Here is a 10,815-nt window from a genome sequence, read left to right on the forward strand (position 1 = left end):
CCTGCTCAATGCAGGGGACACGGGTTCGTGCCCCGGTCCGGGAGGATCCCACATGTCGCGGAGCGGCTGGGCCCGTGAGCCGTGGCCGCTGAGCCTGCGCGTGCGGAGCCTGTGCGTGCGGAGCCTGTGTTCCGCAACGGGAGAGGCCACAGCAGTGAGAAGCCCTCATACCCAAAAGAAAAAAAAAAAAGGGGAAGGTGTCCTATGGAAAAAAGGGGAGGAGCTTGTTTGGGGAATTCTGTGTTGAACCAAGTTGCAGAGTCCTTCTCCACCCCCACCCCCCTTGAAAAAAAAAAAAGGTCTAGTGTGAGAGGAAAACAAAAACCAGAAAAACTTCTGTTTTTTTCCCTGTACATCTGAATTGTGGTAGGAAATAAATTTTTGAACTTATTCCACAAAATTGTCATCAGGAAATAAAGACAAAAGAAAAAAATTAACAAATAAAAATAATATTTTCTAACCCATTCATCCCTTCCCCCCCACACACATCTAATATGAAATTGAGTACTTTTTATACTGCTGTTCTGAGATTAGTAAATTTTTATCATGTTTTTATCAATAAAATATTCTAATAGCATGATACTCTGATGAATTATCCATTTTTTTCTATAGCTAAATATAAAGTAAATTTAAATCTTTGTTTAATTCTATATGGAGAGCAGTAAAGCCATTTTCAATGTTTTTCATTTTATTTTTATTTCTCTGAAATCAATTAATTTGATCAGAATCAATTCTTTGTTTTGAAGGTTTGGTCACATTTTGCCCATATGTAATTTTACCATTGAAGATTTTGCCACTATAATTTCTTTTCTTTTTTCTTTTGGCTGCGCTGCACGTGGGATCTTAGTTCCCCGACCAGGGATTGAACCCAGGCCCTTGGCAATGAAAGCGTGGAGTCCTAACCACTGGACCACCAGAAAATTCCCTATAATTTCTTTTTATGACCATAATTGCTACCAAATCAAATTTTTCCATTTCTAATTTTGCATATCTAAATTTTGTCAAAAAGATTTCATTCTTTGATTTTTAGTTAATAAATGTTTTTCTTTTATCAACTGAAAGTTTTGTTTTGTACTTCATTATTTGTTTTCCTTTTTTTGAATTTTTAAGTTTATTTTCTATGTGTCAACGTTCTTATTAATACAGATTTCAACCTGATAAAGTCTGAACGAAGCATGTAAAATATTTCCGTTTAGAATTGGTTAAATCAGAGAAAATTTTTTTTTTTTTTTTTTACTCTGTGCGGGCCTCTCACTGCCGTGGCCTCTCCCGTTGCGGAGCACAGGCTCCGGACGCGCAGGCCCGGTAGCCATGGTGCACGGGCCAAGCCGCTCCACGGCATGTGGGATCCTCCCGGGCCGGGGCACAAACCCATGTCCCCTGTATCGGCAGGCGGACTCTCAACCACTGCGCCACCAGGGAAGCCCAGAGACAAATTTTAATTAATTTTGAATATATACCCTCAAAAATAAATATTCACTTAATGTGGCCTTATCTGTTTATGATATCAAAAGGTAGGTTTTATTCTCCCAAAATAAATGTTCTAAGATAAATTCAAGATTCCTTTGAATAAAAAAAATACACCTTCTAAAACAGTGAGCTTACAAAATAATGCAGTGGATTGCTAGGCATACTTAGTGTAATAGGAAAGTATGCTCACCGAGAAAGAAATTTGAAAAATGACTATAAGCCTTTATGGAAAATTGTAACAAGGTCTTTACTTCATTTACTTTTATCTATGTCATAAATACTAGAAGATAAATTGGACAGTTTGTGACGAAAGTTAGAAAATTTTTTCCGTAAAACGAATTTAGGAATCTTTCCTGTTGGCTCTATCTTCCAATCCACCTTCACTGTGTTAAAGAGATAGCGAGTTCTTCCCGATTTTTGGTTCAAGTGAGTGGTTTCCGAATTGACTGAACTCTCAAGGTAGGGAGTTCCTGCTCAGGGTTTCCCCGTCACCAGATCTGTGACTTGTCCAACTTTGAAAATGATCGCAGCCAGTTCATGTTTCACGTGCTGTGTCCGTGGGACAGGTAAAGCTGTGAGAAGCACAGTATTCCCAGCTGTGCACTGCTGAAGAGCATCGTAAGGTAGGTTTTTCACTTATTAAAATGCTTTAACAAGTAGGGATCCAGAACAAGCCTGGTTACTCTCACTTTAGCAGGTATTTGAATTGCTGTCGCAATCACCTTCCCCACGACCCATCTGGCATGGATGGATGAATGAGCTATTGACGTTATGTGGCTTTGGTCACCTGGAGGTCTCCCATGCCGCGGTGCTTCGGCCCTGGAATCCACCCCCTGTGGCAGCAGAGCGGGGTCAGCAGTCACCTCAGGGCTCCACTGTCCGTAAGCTTTCTTAAGTCAATATTTAAAGTTTTCCATGCTATAAAAAGAGATGCGATTTTTAAAAAATAAAAAGTGTATCACTAATTTTATCATGTGCAGGCTTTTTGTCTTTTGTTTTTTCCCCTCTGGCCGTGCAGTGAAAGGGCAGAGTCCTAACCACTGGACCACCAGAGAATTCCCTATCATGTTCAGTTTTAGGTGAAATCAATTTTATTTGATGTCGTTCTTATCAGTAAAATTCATTTTGAATTTGGTAAAAGACTGATAATTTATGTTCTTTCTTAGAAAATGCATGAGAAAATTATGAGGATAACTTTTTTTTTTTTTTTGCGGTACGCGGGCCTCTCACTGCCGCGGCCTCTCCCGCTGCGAAGCACAGGCTCCGGAGGCCCAGGCTCAGCGGCCACGGCGCACGGGCCCAGCCGCCCCGCGGCATGCGGGATCCCCCCGAACCGGGGCACGAACCCACGCCCCCTGCATCGGCAGGCGGACTCCCAACCACTGCGCCACCAGGGAAGCCCCTATGAGGATAACTTTTGATCATTCAGGATTCTCCCCATTGTACTAGATGGTCTAACATTTGGCGAATCTAATATTTCCACATACTTAGGTCAGTTTCTATGCGATGTAATAACTGTCTGCCCTATGGCTAATGCAAAGAATAAATAGTGGTATATGAGAATATTCTGAATGGCCAAAATGACAGTCAAAATATCTTTCTTCAGTAAAAAACTGATAAGGTAAATAATCATATTTCTTTTGCATTTTGGGAAATAACTAGTTCAGTCATATTAAAATATAAAGAAAACAAACTAAAAGAACTTAAGCTACCATTACATCTCTCTTAAACTAGAAAAAAAAAGTAAACACCAATGTTGGCAAATGAAACACAAATATTGACTAGTACAATGATGTTGTAAATAGCCCTGTAGATTATTCAGTCTTTTTGGAGAGCAATATAACAATAGGGGGCTTCCCTGGTGGCGCAGTGGTTAAGAATCCGCCTGCCAATGCAGGGGACATGGGTTCGAGCCCTGGTTCTGGAAGATCCCACATGCTGCGGAGCAGCTAAGCCCCGTGCACCACAACTACTGAGCCTGCGCTCTGAAGCCCGCGAGCCACAACTACTGAAGCCCTCGCGCCTAGAGCCTGAGCTCCGCAACAAGAGAAGCCATGGCAATGAAGAGCAGCCCCCGCTCGCTGCAACTAAAGAAAACCCGCACCCAGCAACGAAGACCCAACGCAGCCAAAAATAAAAATAAATTAAATAAGTAAAATTTTAAAATATGACAATAGGTATAAAATTATACTACTTTGAGAAATGTATAAGAATTACTCCAATCCAAAGGAATAAAGAATATTTACAAAGATATTTATGCTCTCCTTCATAACAAAAAAAATCTGAAAACCACAAATCCTAATCATGATTTTTCTTTCAACCATGTTTTAAAATTGGAGTATAATTAATATACAATGTTGTGTTAGTTTCAGGTGTACAGCTAAATGATTCAGATATGTATATACTTTTTCAGATTCTTTTCCATTATAGGTTATTACAAGATATTGAATATAGTTCCCTGTGCTATACAGTAGGTCTTTGTTGTTTATCTGTTTTATGTAGAGTGTGTATATGTTAATCCCAAACTCGTAATTTATGCGCCCCGCCCAACTATCCTCTTTGGTAACCATAAGTTTGTTTTCTATGTCTGTGAGTCTATTTCTGTTTTGTGAATTTATAAAAATTAATTTTTTCGTAGCCAACATTCATTTACACGTTCCCACATCTACAGTTTTTTTTTTTTTTTCTTCATTCCTTTTTGTATCTCAGGCCTTTTTCCTCTAGGATCTATATTTACTATTGGCTTTAGAATCTCCTTTAGTGAAAGCTTCCTCATGATGAAGTGTTTTATTTTTTAATTAATTAATTAATAATTAATTTTTGGCTGCATTGTGTCTTCCTTGCTGTGCCCGGGCTTTATCTAGTTGTGGCGAGTGGGGGCTACTCTGTTGTGGTGTGCGGGCTTCTCATTGCGGTGGCTTCGCTTGCTGCGGAGCACGGGCTCTAGGCGTGCAGGCTTCAGTAGTTGTGGCACTTGGACTCAGTAGTTGTGGCTCACGGGCTCTGGAGTGAAGGCTCAGTAGTTGTGGTGCATGGGCTTAGTTGCTCTGCGGAATGTGAGATTTTCCCAGGCCAGGGCTCGAACCTGTGTCCCCTGCATTGGCAGACAGATTCTTAACCACTGCACCACCACGGAAGATCCGATGATGAAATGTTAATATTTTCTTCTTTCAGAAAATATTTTTATTTCACCTCCAATCTTGAAATATTTTTGGCTGCTAGAGAATTCTCAGTTCTCGTTATTTTCTTTTAGCATTTTTAAATATACCATTCCACTATTGGCTGGCTTCCATTGTTTCTTTTTTTTTAAGTTTATTTGTTTTATTTATTTATTTTTGGCTGCGTTGTGTCTTCCTTGCTACATGTGGTCTTCCTCTAGTTGCCGCGAGCGGGGGCTACTCTTCGTTGCGTTGCGCAGGCTTCTCATTGCAGTGGCTTCTCTTGTTGCGGAGCATGGGCTCTAGGCACGTGGGCTCAGTAGCTGTGGCTCTCGGGCTCTAGAACGCAGGCTCAGTAGTTGTGGCACACGGGCTTAGTTGCTCCGCGGCATGTAGGATCTTCCCCGACCAGGGCTCGAACCCGTGTCATGGAAGATTCTTAACTACTGCACTGCCGGGGAAGCCCACTTCCATTGTTTCTATTCAGAAGTCAGCAATAAGCCTTACTACACCTTTGGAAATAATGCTTCTCTCCCCAGCTGCCTGTTATCTTACTCTCTTATTAGTTATTTTTCATAGTTTTACGTGGAAATTTACAACATACACTAAATTAGGAATAATCATATTATGAACTCATGTACCCACTACCCAATTAAAAAATTATCAGTGTCATTCCAAACTTGTTTTATTCTACCTCTTTCTTTTTATGCTGTAAATACCGTATACCATATCATTTTAGCATAAATATTTTTGTATGTATCTCTAACAGGTAAGAACTTTCTTTAAAAGATAACTAAATACCATTGTGATGTCCATGTTTAAATTTCCCTTAATGTGTTTAAAAATTGTCTTGTCAGAGTTGATAGTTCAAATCTGTTTTCAATAAAGGTGTATACTTTGTATTGGATTAATGTACCTTTTTTTAGTCACAACTTTTTTTTTTAGTCACAACTTTAAAGAGATATAATTCACATAACATAAAATTTATTTTTTAAATGTACAATTTAGTGGTTTGTAGTAAGTTTACAGAGCTGTGTAGTCATCACCACTTTAGAATTTTTTCTTCAAAAAAGGAATCCCATACACATCAGCAGTCATTTCCTACTGTGTCTTCTTCTAGCCCCTGGGCAAGTATTAATCTATTTTCTGTCTTTATGGATTTACATATTTTGGACATTTCATATAACTGGGCATATAATGTCATATAACTGGGCATATAATATCATATAGCATTTTCATATATAATATTTATATAACATGTGACCTTTTGTGTCTAGCTACTTTCACTTGGCATGTTTTCAAATATAATCCATGTTGTATTATGTGTCAGTACTTTATTATTTTTGTGACTAAATAATATTCTATTGCACAGATATACACCATTTTGTTTATCCATTCATCAGTTGTTGAACATTTGGATTGTTTCCATTTTTCAGCTATTATAAATAATGTTGCTATGAACATTTGTGTACAAGTTTTTGTGTGGACATGTTTTCATTTTTCTTGGTATTTACCTAAGAGTAAAATTGCTGGGTCATAAGGTAACTCTATGTTTAACTTTTTGAGGAAATGTCACATTGTTTTCTAAAGTGGTGCCACAATTTTACATTCCAACCAGCAATGTATGAGGATTGATTTCTCCACATTCTCACCAAATCTTGTTATTGTCTGTCTTTTTGATTTGGCCATACTAGTATGTTCAAAGCAGTATCTCATTGCATTTTTGATATTTGCATTTCCCTAATGACCACTGATATTCAGCATCTTTTCATGTACTTTTTTTTTTTTTTGGCCACTTTGTGTGACTTGCGGGATCTTAGTTCCCTGACCAGGGATTGAACCCAGGTCCTTGGCAATGGTCGCGTGGAGTCCTAACCACTGGACCACCAGGGAATTCCCTCATGTACCTTTCGACCATTTGTATATCTTTTTTTGAGAAATGTCTATTTGGATTCTTTGCCCATTTTATAATTTGTCTTTTTTTGTCTTTTTGTCTTTTTTTTTCTTAGTTGTGTTTCTTTTATATTCTAGTTACAAGTCGTTCATCAGATATGTGTTTTCCAATATTTTCTCCCATTCTGTGGATTGTCTTTACTTACTTGATGGTGTACTTCGAAGCACAAATGTTTTTAATTTTGATGAAATCCAATTTATCTGGTTTTTTTTTTTTTGCACTTGTGCTTTTGGAAAACATTGCCTAATCCAAGATGGCAAAGATTTACTCCAATGCTTCTACATTTTCTTCTAAGAATTTTAGTTTTAGCTATTACATTTAGATCTTTCACCATTTGCATATTTGCATACAATTTTTGTATATGTTATAAAGTAGGTGTCCAACTTCATTTTTTTGCATGTAGATATCAAATTGTCCCAATACTGTTTGTTGAAAATTCTACTCTTTCCCCATTGCATTGTGTTGGCAACCTTATCAAAACTCAATTGATCATAAATTTAATAATTTATTTCTGGACACTCAACTCTATTCCATGGATCTATGTCTATCTTTATGCCAGTACAACACTGCCCTGATTACTGCAGCTTGTAGGAAATTTTGAAATCAGGAAGTGTGAATCCTCCAACTTTCTTCTTTTTTCCCCAAGATAGTTGGGCTATTCTGGGTCCCTTAAATTTCCATAAAAATTTTAAGCTCAGCTTGCCAATATATGCAAAATGTCCAGCTGAAATTTTGATAGTGATTACATTAAATTTCTAGATCAGTTTGGAGACTACTGCCATTTTAATGATATTAAGCCAAATCCATGTACGTGGGCTATATTTCCATTTATTTAAGTCTTCTTTCATTACTTTTATCAATGTCTTATAGTTAGCTATTTACCAATCTTACATTTCTTTTGTTAAATTTATTCCTAAGCATTTCATTCTGTTTTGATGCTATTGCAAAAAGAATGTTGTCTTAATTTCAGTTTTGGATTGTTCATTGCTAGTGAATAGAAATAAAACTGATTTTTGTACATTGATCTTGTATCCTGCCACCCTGCTGAACTAATTTATTCTAATATTTTTGTGGATTTTCCATATACAAGGTCATGTCATCTGCAAATATAGTTTTATTGATACTTCTTCCTTTTCAACCTGTATAAATTTTACTTCTCTTTCTTGCCTAGCTGGCCTGGCTAAAATTTTCAGTACAAGATTGAATAGGAGTAACAAGAGCTGACATCCTTGTCTAGTACTCCATCTCAGGTGGAAAGCATTCAGTCTTTTACCATTAAGTATGATAGTAGCTATGGGGTGTTTTAGACAGGAGGTTCCCCTCTAAATTAGCCTGCTTAGGCTGCCATAACAAAATACTATAGACTGGTGGTTTAAACATTAGGCATTTAGGGACTTCCCTGACGGTCCAGTGGGTAAGACTGTGTGCCTCTGATGTAGGGGGCCCGGGTTAGATCCCTGGTCAGGGAACTAGATCCCGCATGCATTCTGCAACTAAGAGTCCACATGCCATAACTAAGAAGTCTGCATGCCACAACTAAAAGATCTTGTATGCTGCAACGAAGTTCTTGTGTGCCCCAACTAAGATGTGGTGCAGCCAAAATAAATAAATAAATATTAAAAAAATAAACAATAGGCATTTATTTTCTCATATTTCTGGAGGCTAGAAACCTAAGATCAAGGTGCCAGCAGGATTGGGTTCTGGTGAGGCCTCTTTTCCTGGCTTGCAGTGACCTCCTTCTTGCTGTGTCCTGACATGGCCATTTCTGTGTTTGTGTGTGTGTGTGTGTGTGTGTGTGTGTATGTACATTTAGAGGGAGGGAGAGATTGATCTCTGGTGTCTCTTCCTTTTCTTATAAAGACATTAGATTAGGGTACTACCCTATGACTTCATTTAACATTAGTTATCTCCTTAAAGGTCCTATTTCCAAATACAGTCACATTGGGTGTTAGGGCTTCAACATGAAAATTTTTTTGGGGGGAGAGGGGACACAATTTAGTCCATAACACCTGCTATTCCTAGTTTGTTTAATTTTTTTTTTTAATCATGGAAGTGTATTGGATTTTGTCAAGTGCTTTTTCTGGTGCATTGAGGTTATTATCTAGTTTTTGTTCTTTTGTATATTAATATGGTGCGTTACATTGGGGTTGATTTTTAGCTGTTAAACCAACCTTACATTCCTGGGATAAATCTCACTTAGTCATAATGTATAATCCTTTTTACATGTTACTGGGTTCTGTTTCCTAGGGTTTTGATTTTTTTTTTTTTCTTTTCTTTTTGAAAGAATGTGTGTGGGGAATTCCCTGGCATTCCAGTGGTTAGGACTCCGTGCTCTCACTGCTGAGGGCCCAGATTCAATCCCTGGTCAGGAAACTAAGACCCCACAAGCTGTGTGGTGTGGCCAAAACATGAACAAACAAACAAAACAAACAAAAACCCCCATAAAATAAAGAATGTGTGTGTATATATTTATAAGAATTATTGGTCTGTAGTTTTCTTGTTATATCTTTGTCAGGTTTTGATATCAGGATAATATTGGCCTCATAGAATGAGTTAGAACGTATTCTCTTCTCTTTTGTTTTCTGAAAGATTTTGTGAAGGATTAGTGTTAATTCTTTAAATGTTTGGTAAAATTCACCAGTGAAGCCTATAGTTCTAGGGTTTTCTTCATGGAAAGTTGTTTTTTGTTTGTTTGCTTGTTTTTTTTTTTTTTTTTGGCGGTACGCGGGCCTCTCACTGCCGTGGCCTCTCCCGCTGCGGAGCACAGGCTCCGGACACGCAGGCTCAGCGGCCATGGCGCACGGGGCCCAGCCGCTCCACGGCACGTGGGATCCTCCCGGACCAGGGCACGAACCCGCATCCCCTGCATCGACAGGCGGACTCTCAACCACTGTGCCACCAGAGAAACCCTGTTTTTTAAAATTATTAATTCAATGGCTTTACTTGTTCAGTTTTTCTATTTCTTCTTGAGGTAGTTTCAGTAGTTTTTGTCTTTCTAGGAATTTACCTATTTCAACTAGGTTATCTAATTTGTTCATTGTATTCCCTCATTGGGAAGTTGCAATGTCACAAAGCTTACTGTTCTGAGATTCAGTCATTAAAAAAAAGAAGCTCCTTGGACTGTTGCAAAACTTTATTTCCAATGTTAAGAAAAAGTTGATTTTGACAATTTTTTGCCATTGTTCTCATTCCTTTTATGGAGTAGTGAAATTTTGGATGTCCTCACTCTGCTATTCTGGCACTTATTCTGATTAATTCATCTATTATATATCCATTCCTCACTCTCTTGAGGGTTTTTTTTGTGCTAAAAATGAATTTAATAAAGACTATTTTAGTACCTTAGCCTCTCCAGGAGAGTTGGAAAGCCACACTTGGGAACTCTCATCCAGGAACCATTTCCAAAATCACACCACAAAGCTGGCTCCATAAAGCCACCGTGTTTCTACTGCTGCTGCTCCTGCTATCCACAGATCCTGCTGCTTTCAACACTGACATCATCAATGCTAGATACTGGATGCTGCCGCTAGAACATCACTGCTCCTTTGGAAAAGTAGCTACCACCATGGCTGCCACCTGCCCTAGCATTGATTCCACTAAATCAATTTGATTCACTAGCGTTTGTCTCAAAGTCTAATGTAGGAGAATTCTGACTGATAGAGCTGTGGTCATATATCTGTGCTCTGGCTGTAAGAAAGGCTGGGTAAGTTGATTTTTTAAATATTATGTTGGGTGGTACTCTTTGCTTCTTACCAAGACTCGTATGATGGGAATTCCCCAAACATGGGATGGTAGTCTCCATTTTCCATAAAATACTTGCTATGTCATAATTAAAGAAAGAATAGTGATTTGCACTTTAAATGCTTGCTTACCATAATACATGTTGCTTACCATAAGTCTTTTAATCTTAAACCACCTCCACTCCCCACTAATTTCATGTCATCTATTTTTTGAAGAAGTGGGACATTCTAATAGTTGAATTTTCCACATTCTAGATTTGGATTGTTGCATCCTCATGGTAGTTTAACATATGCCTCTATTTCTTGTATTTCCTACTTACTTGTGGTTGGATATCTAGATTTAGCTCCTTTTAAAATTTTGTCTTTGTGGTTGAATATTTTGGTTTCACCATGATGTATCTTTGTAAAGATTTCTCTGTATTTTTCCTACTTGCAGTTTGTTGGTATACTGAATCTGTAGATTGTCTTCCATCGCTTCTGAAAAAATTTCAGCCAT

General features: G+C 38.1%; 1 pseudogene; it reads right to left on the bottom strand.

Moving 5' to 3' along the window:
• Positions 1-1,850: 1,850 nt before the first annotated feature.
• Positions 1,851-10,815, bottom strand: LOC137223029 (small ribosomal subunit protein uS17m pseudogene; annotated as a pseudogene).

This window comes from Pseudorca crassidens, chromosome 4 (assembly GCF_039906515.1).
Source record: "Pseudorca crassidens isolate mPseCra1 chromosome 4, mPseCra1.hap1, whole genome shotgun sequence".
Classification (NCBI taxonomy): Eukaryota; Metazoa; Chordata; class Mammalia; order Artiodactyla; family Delphinidae; genus Pseudorca; species Pseudorca crassidens.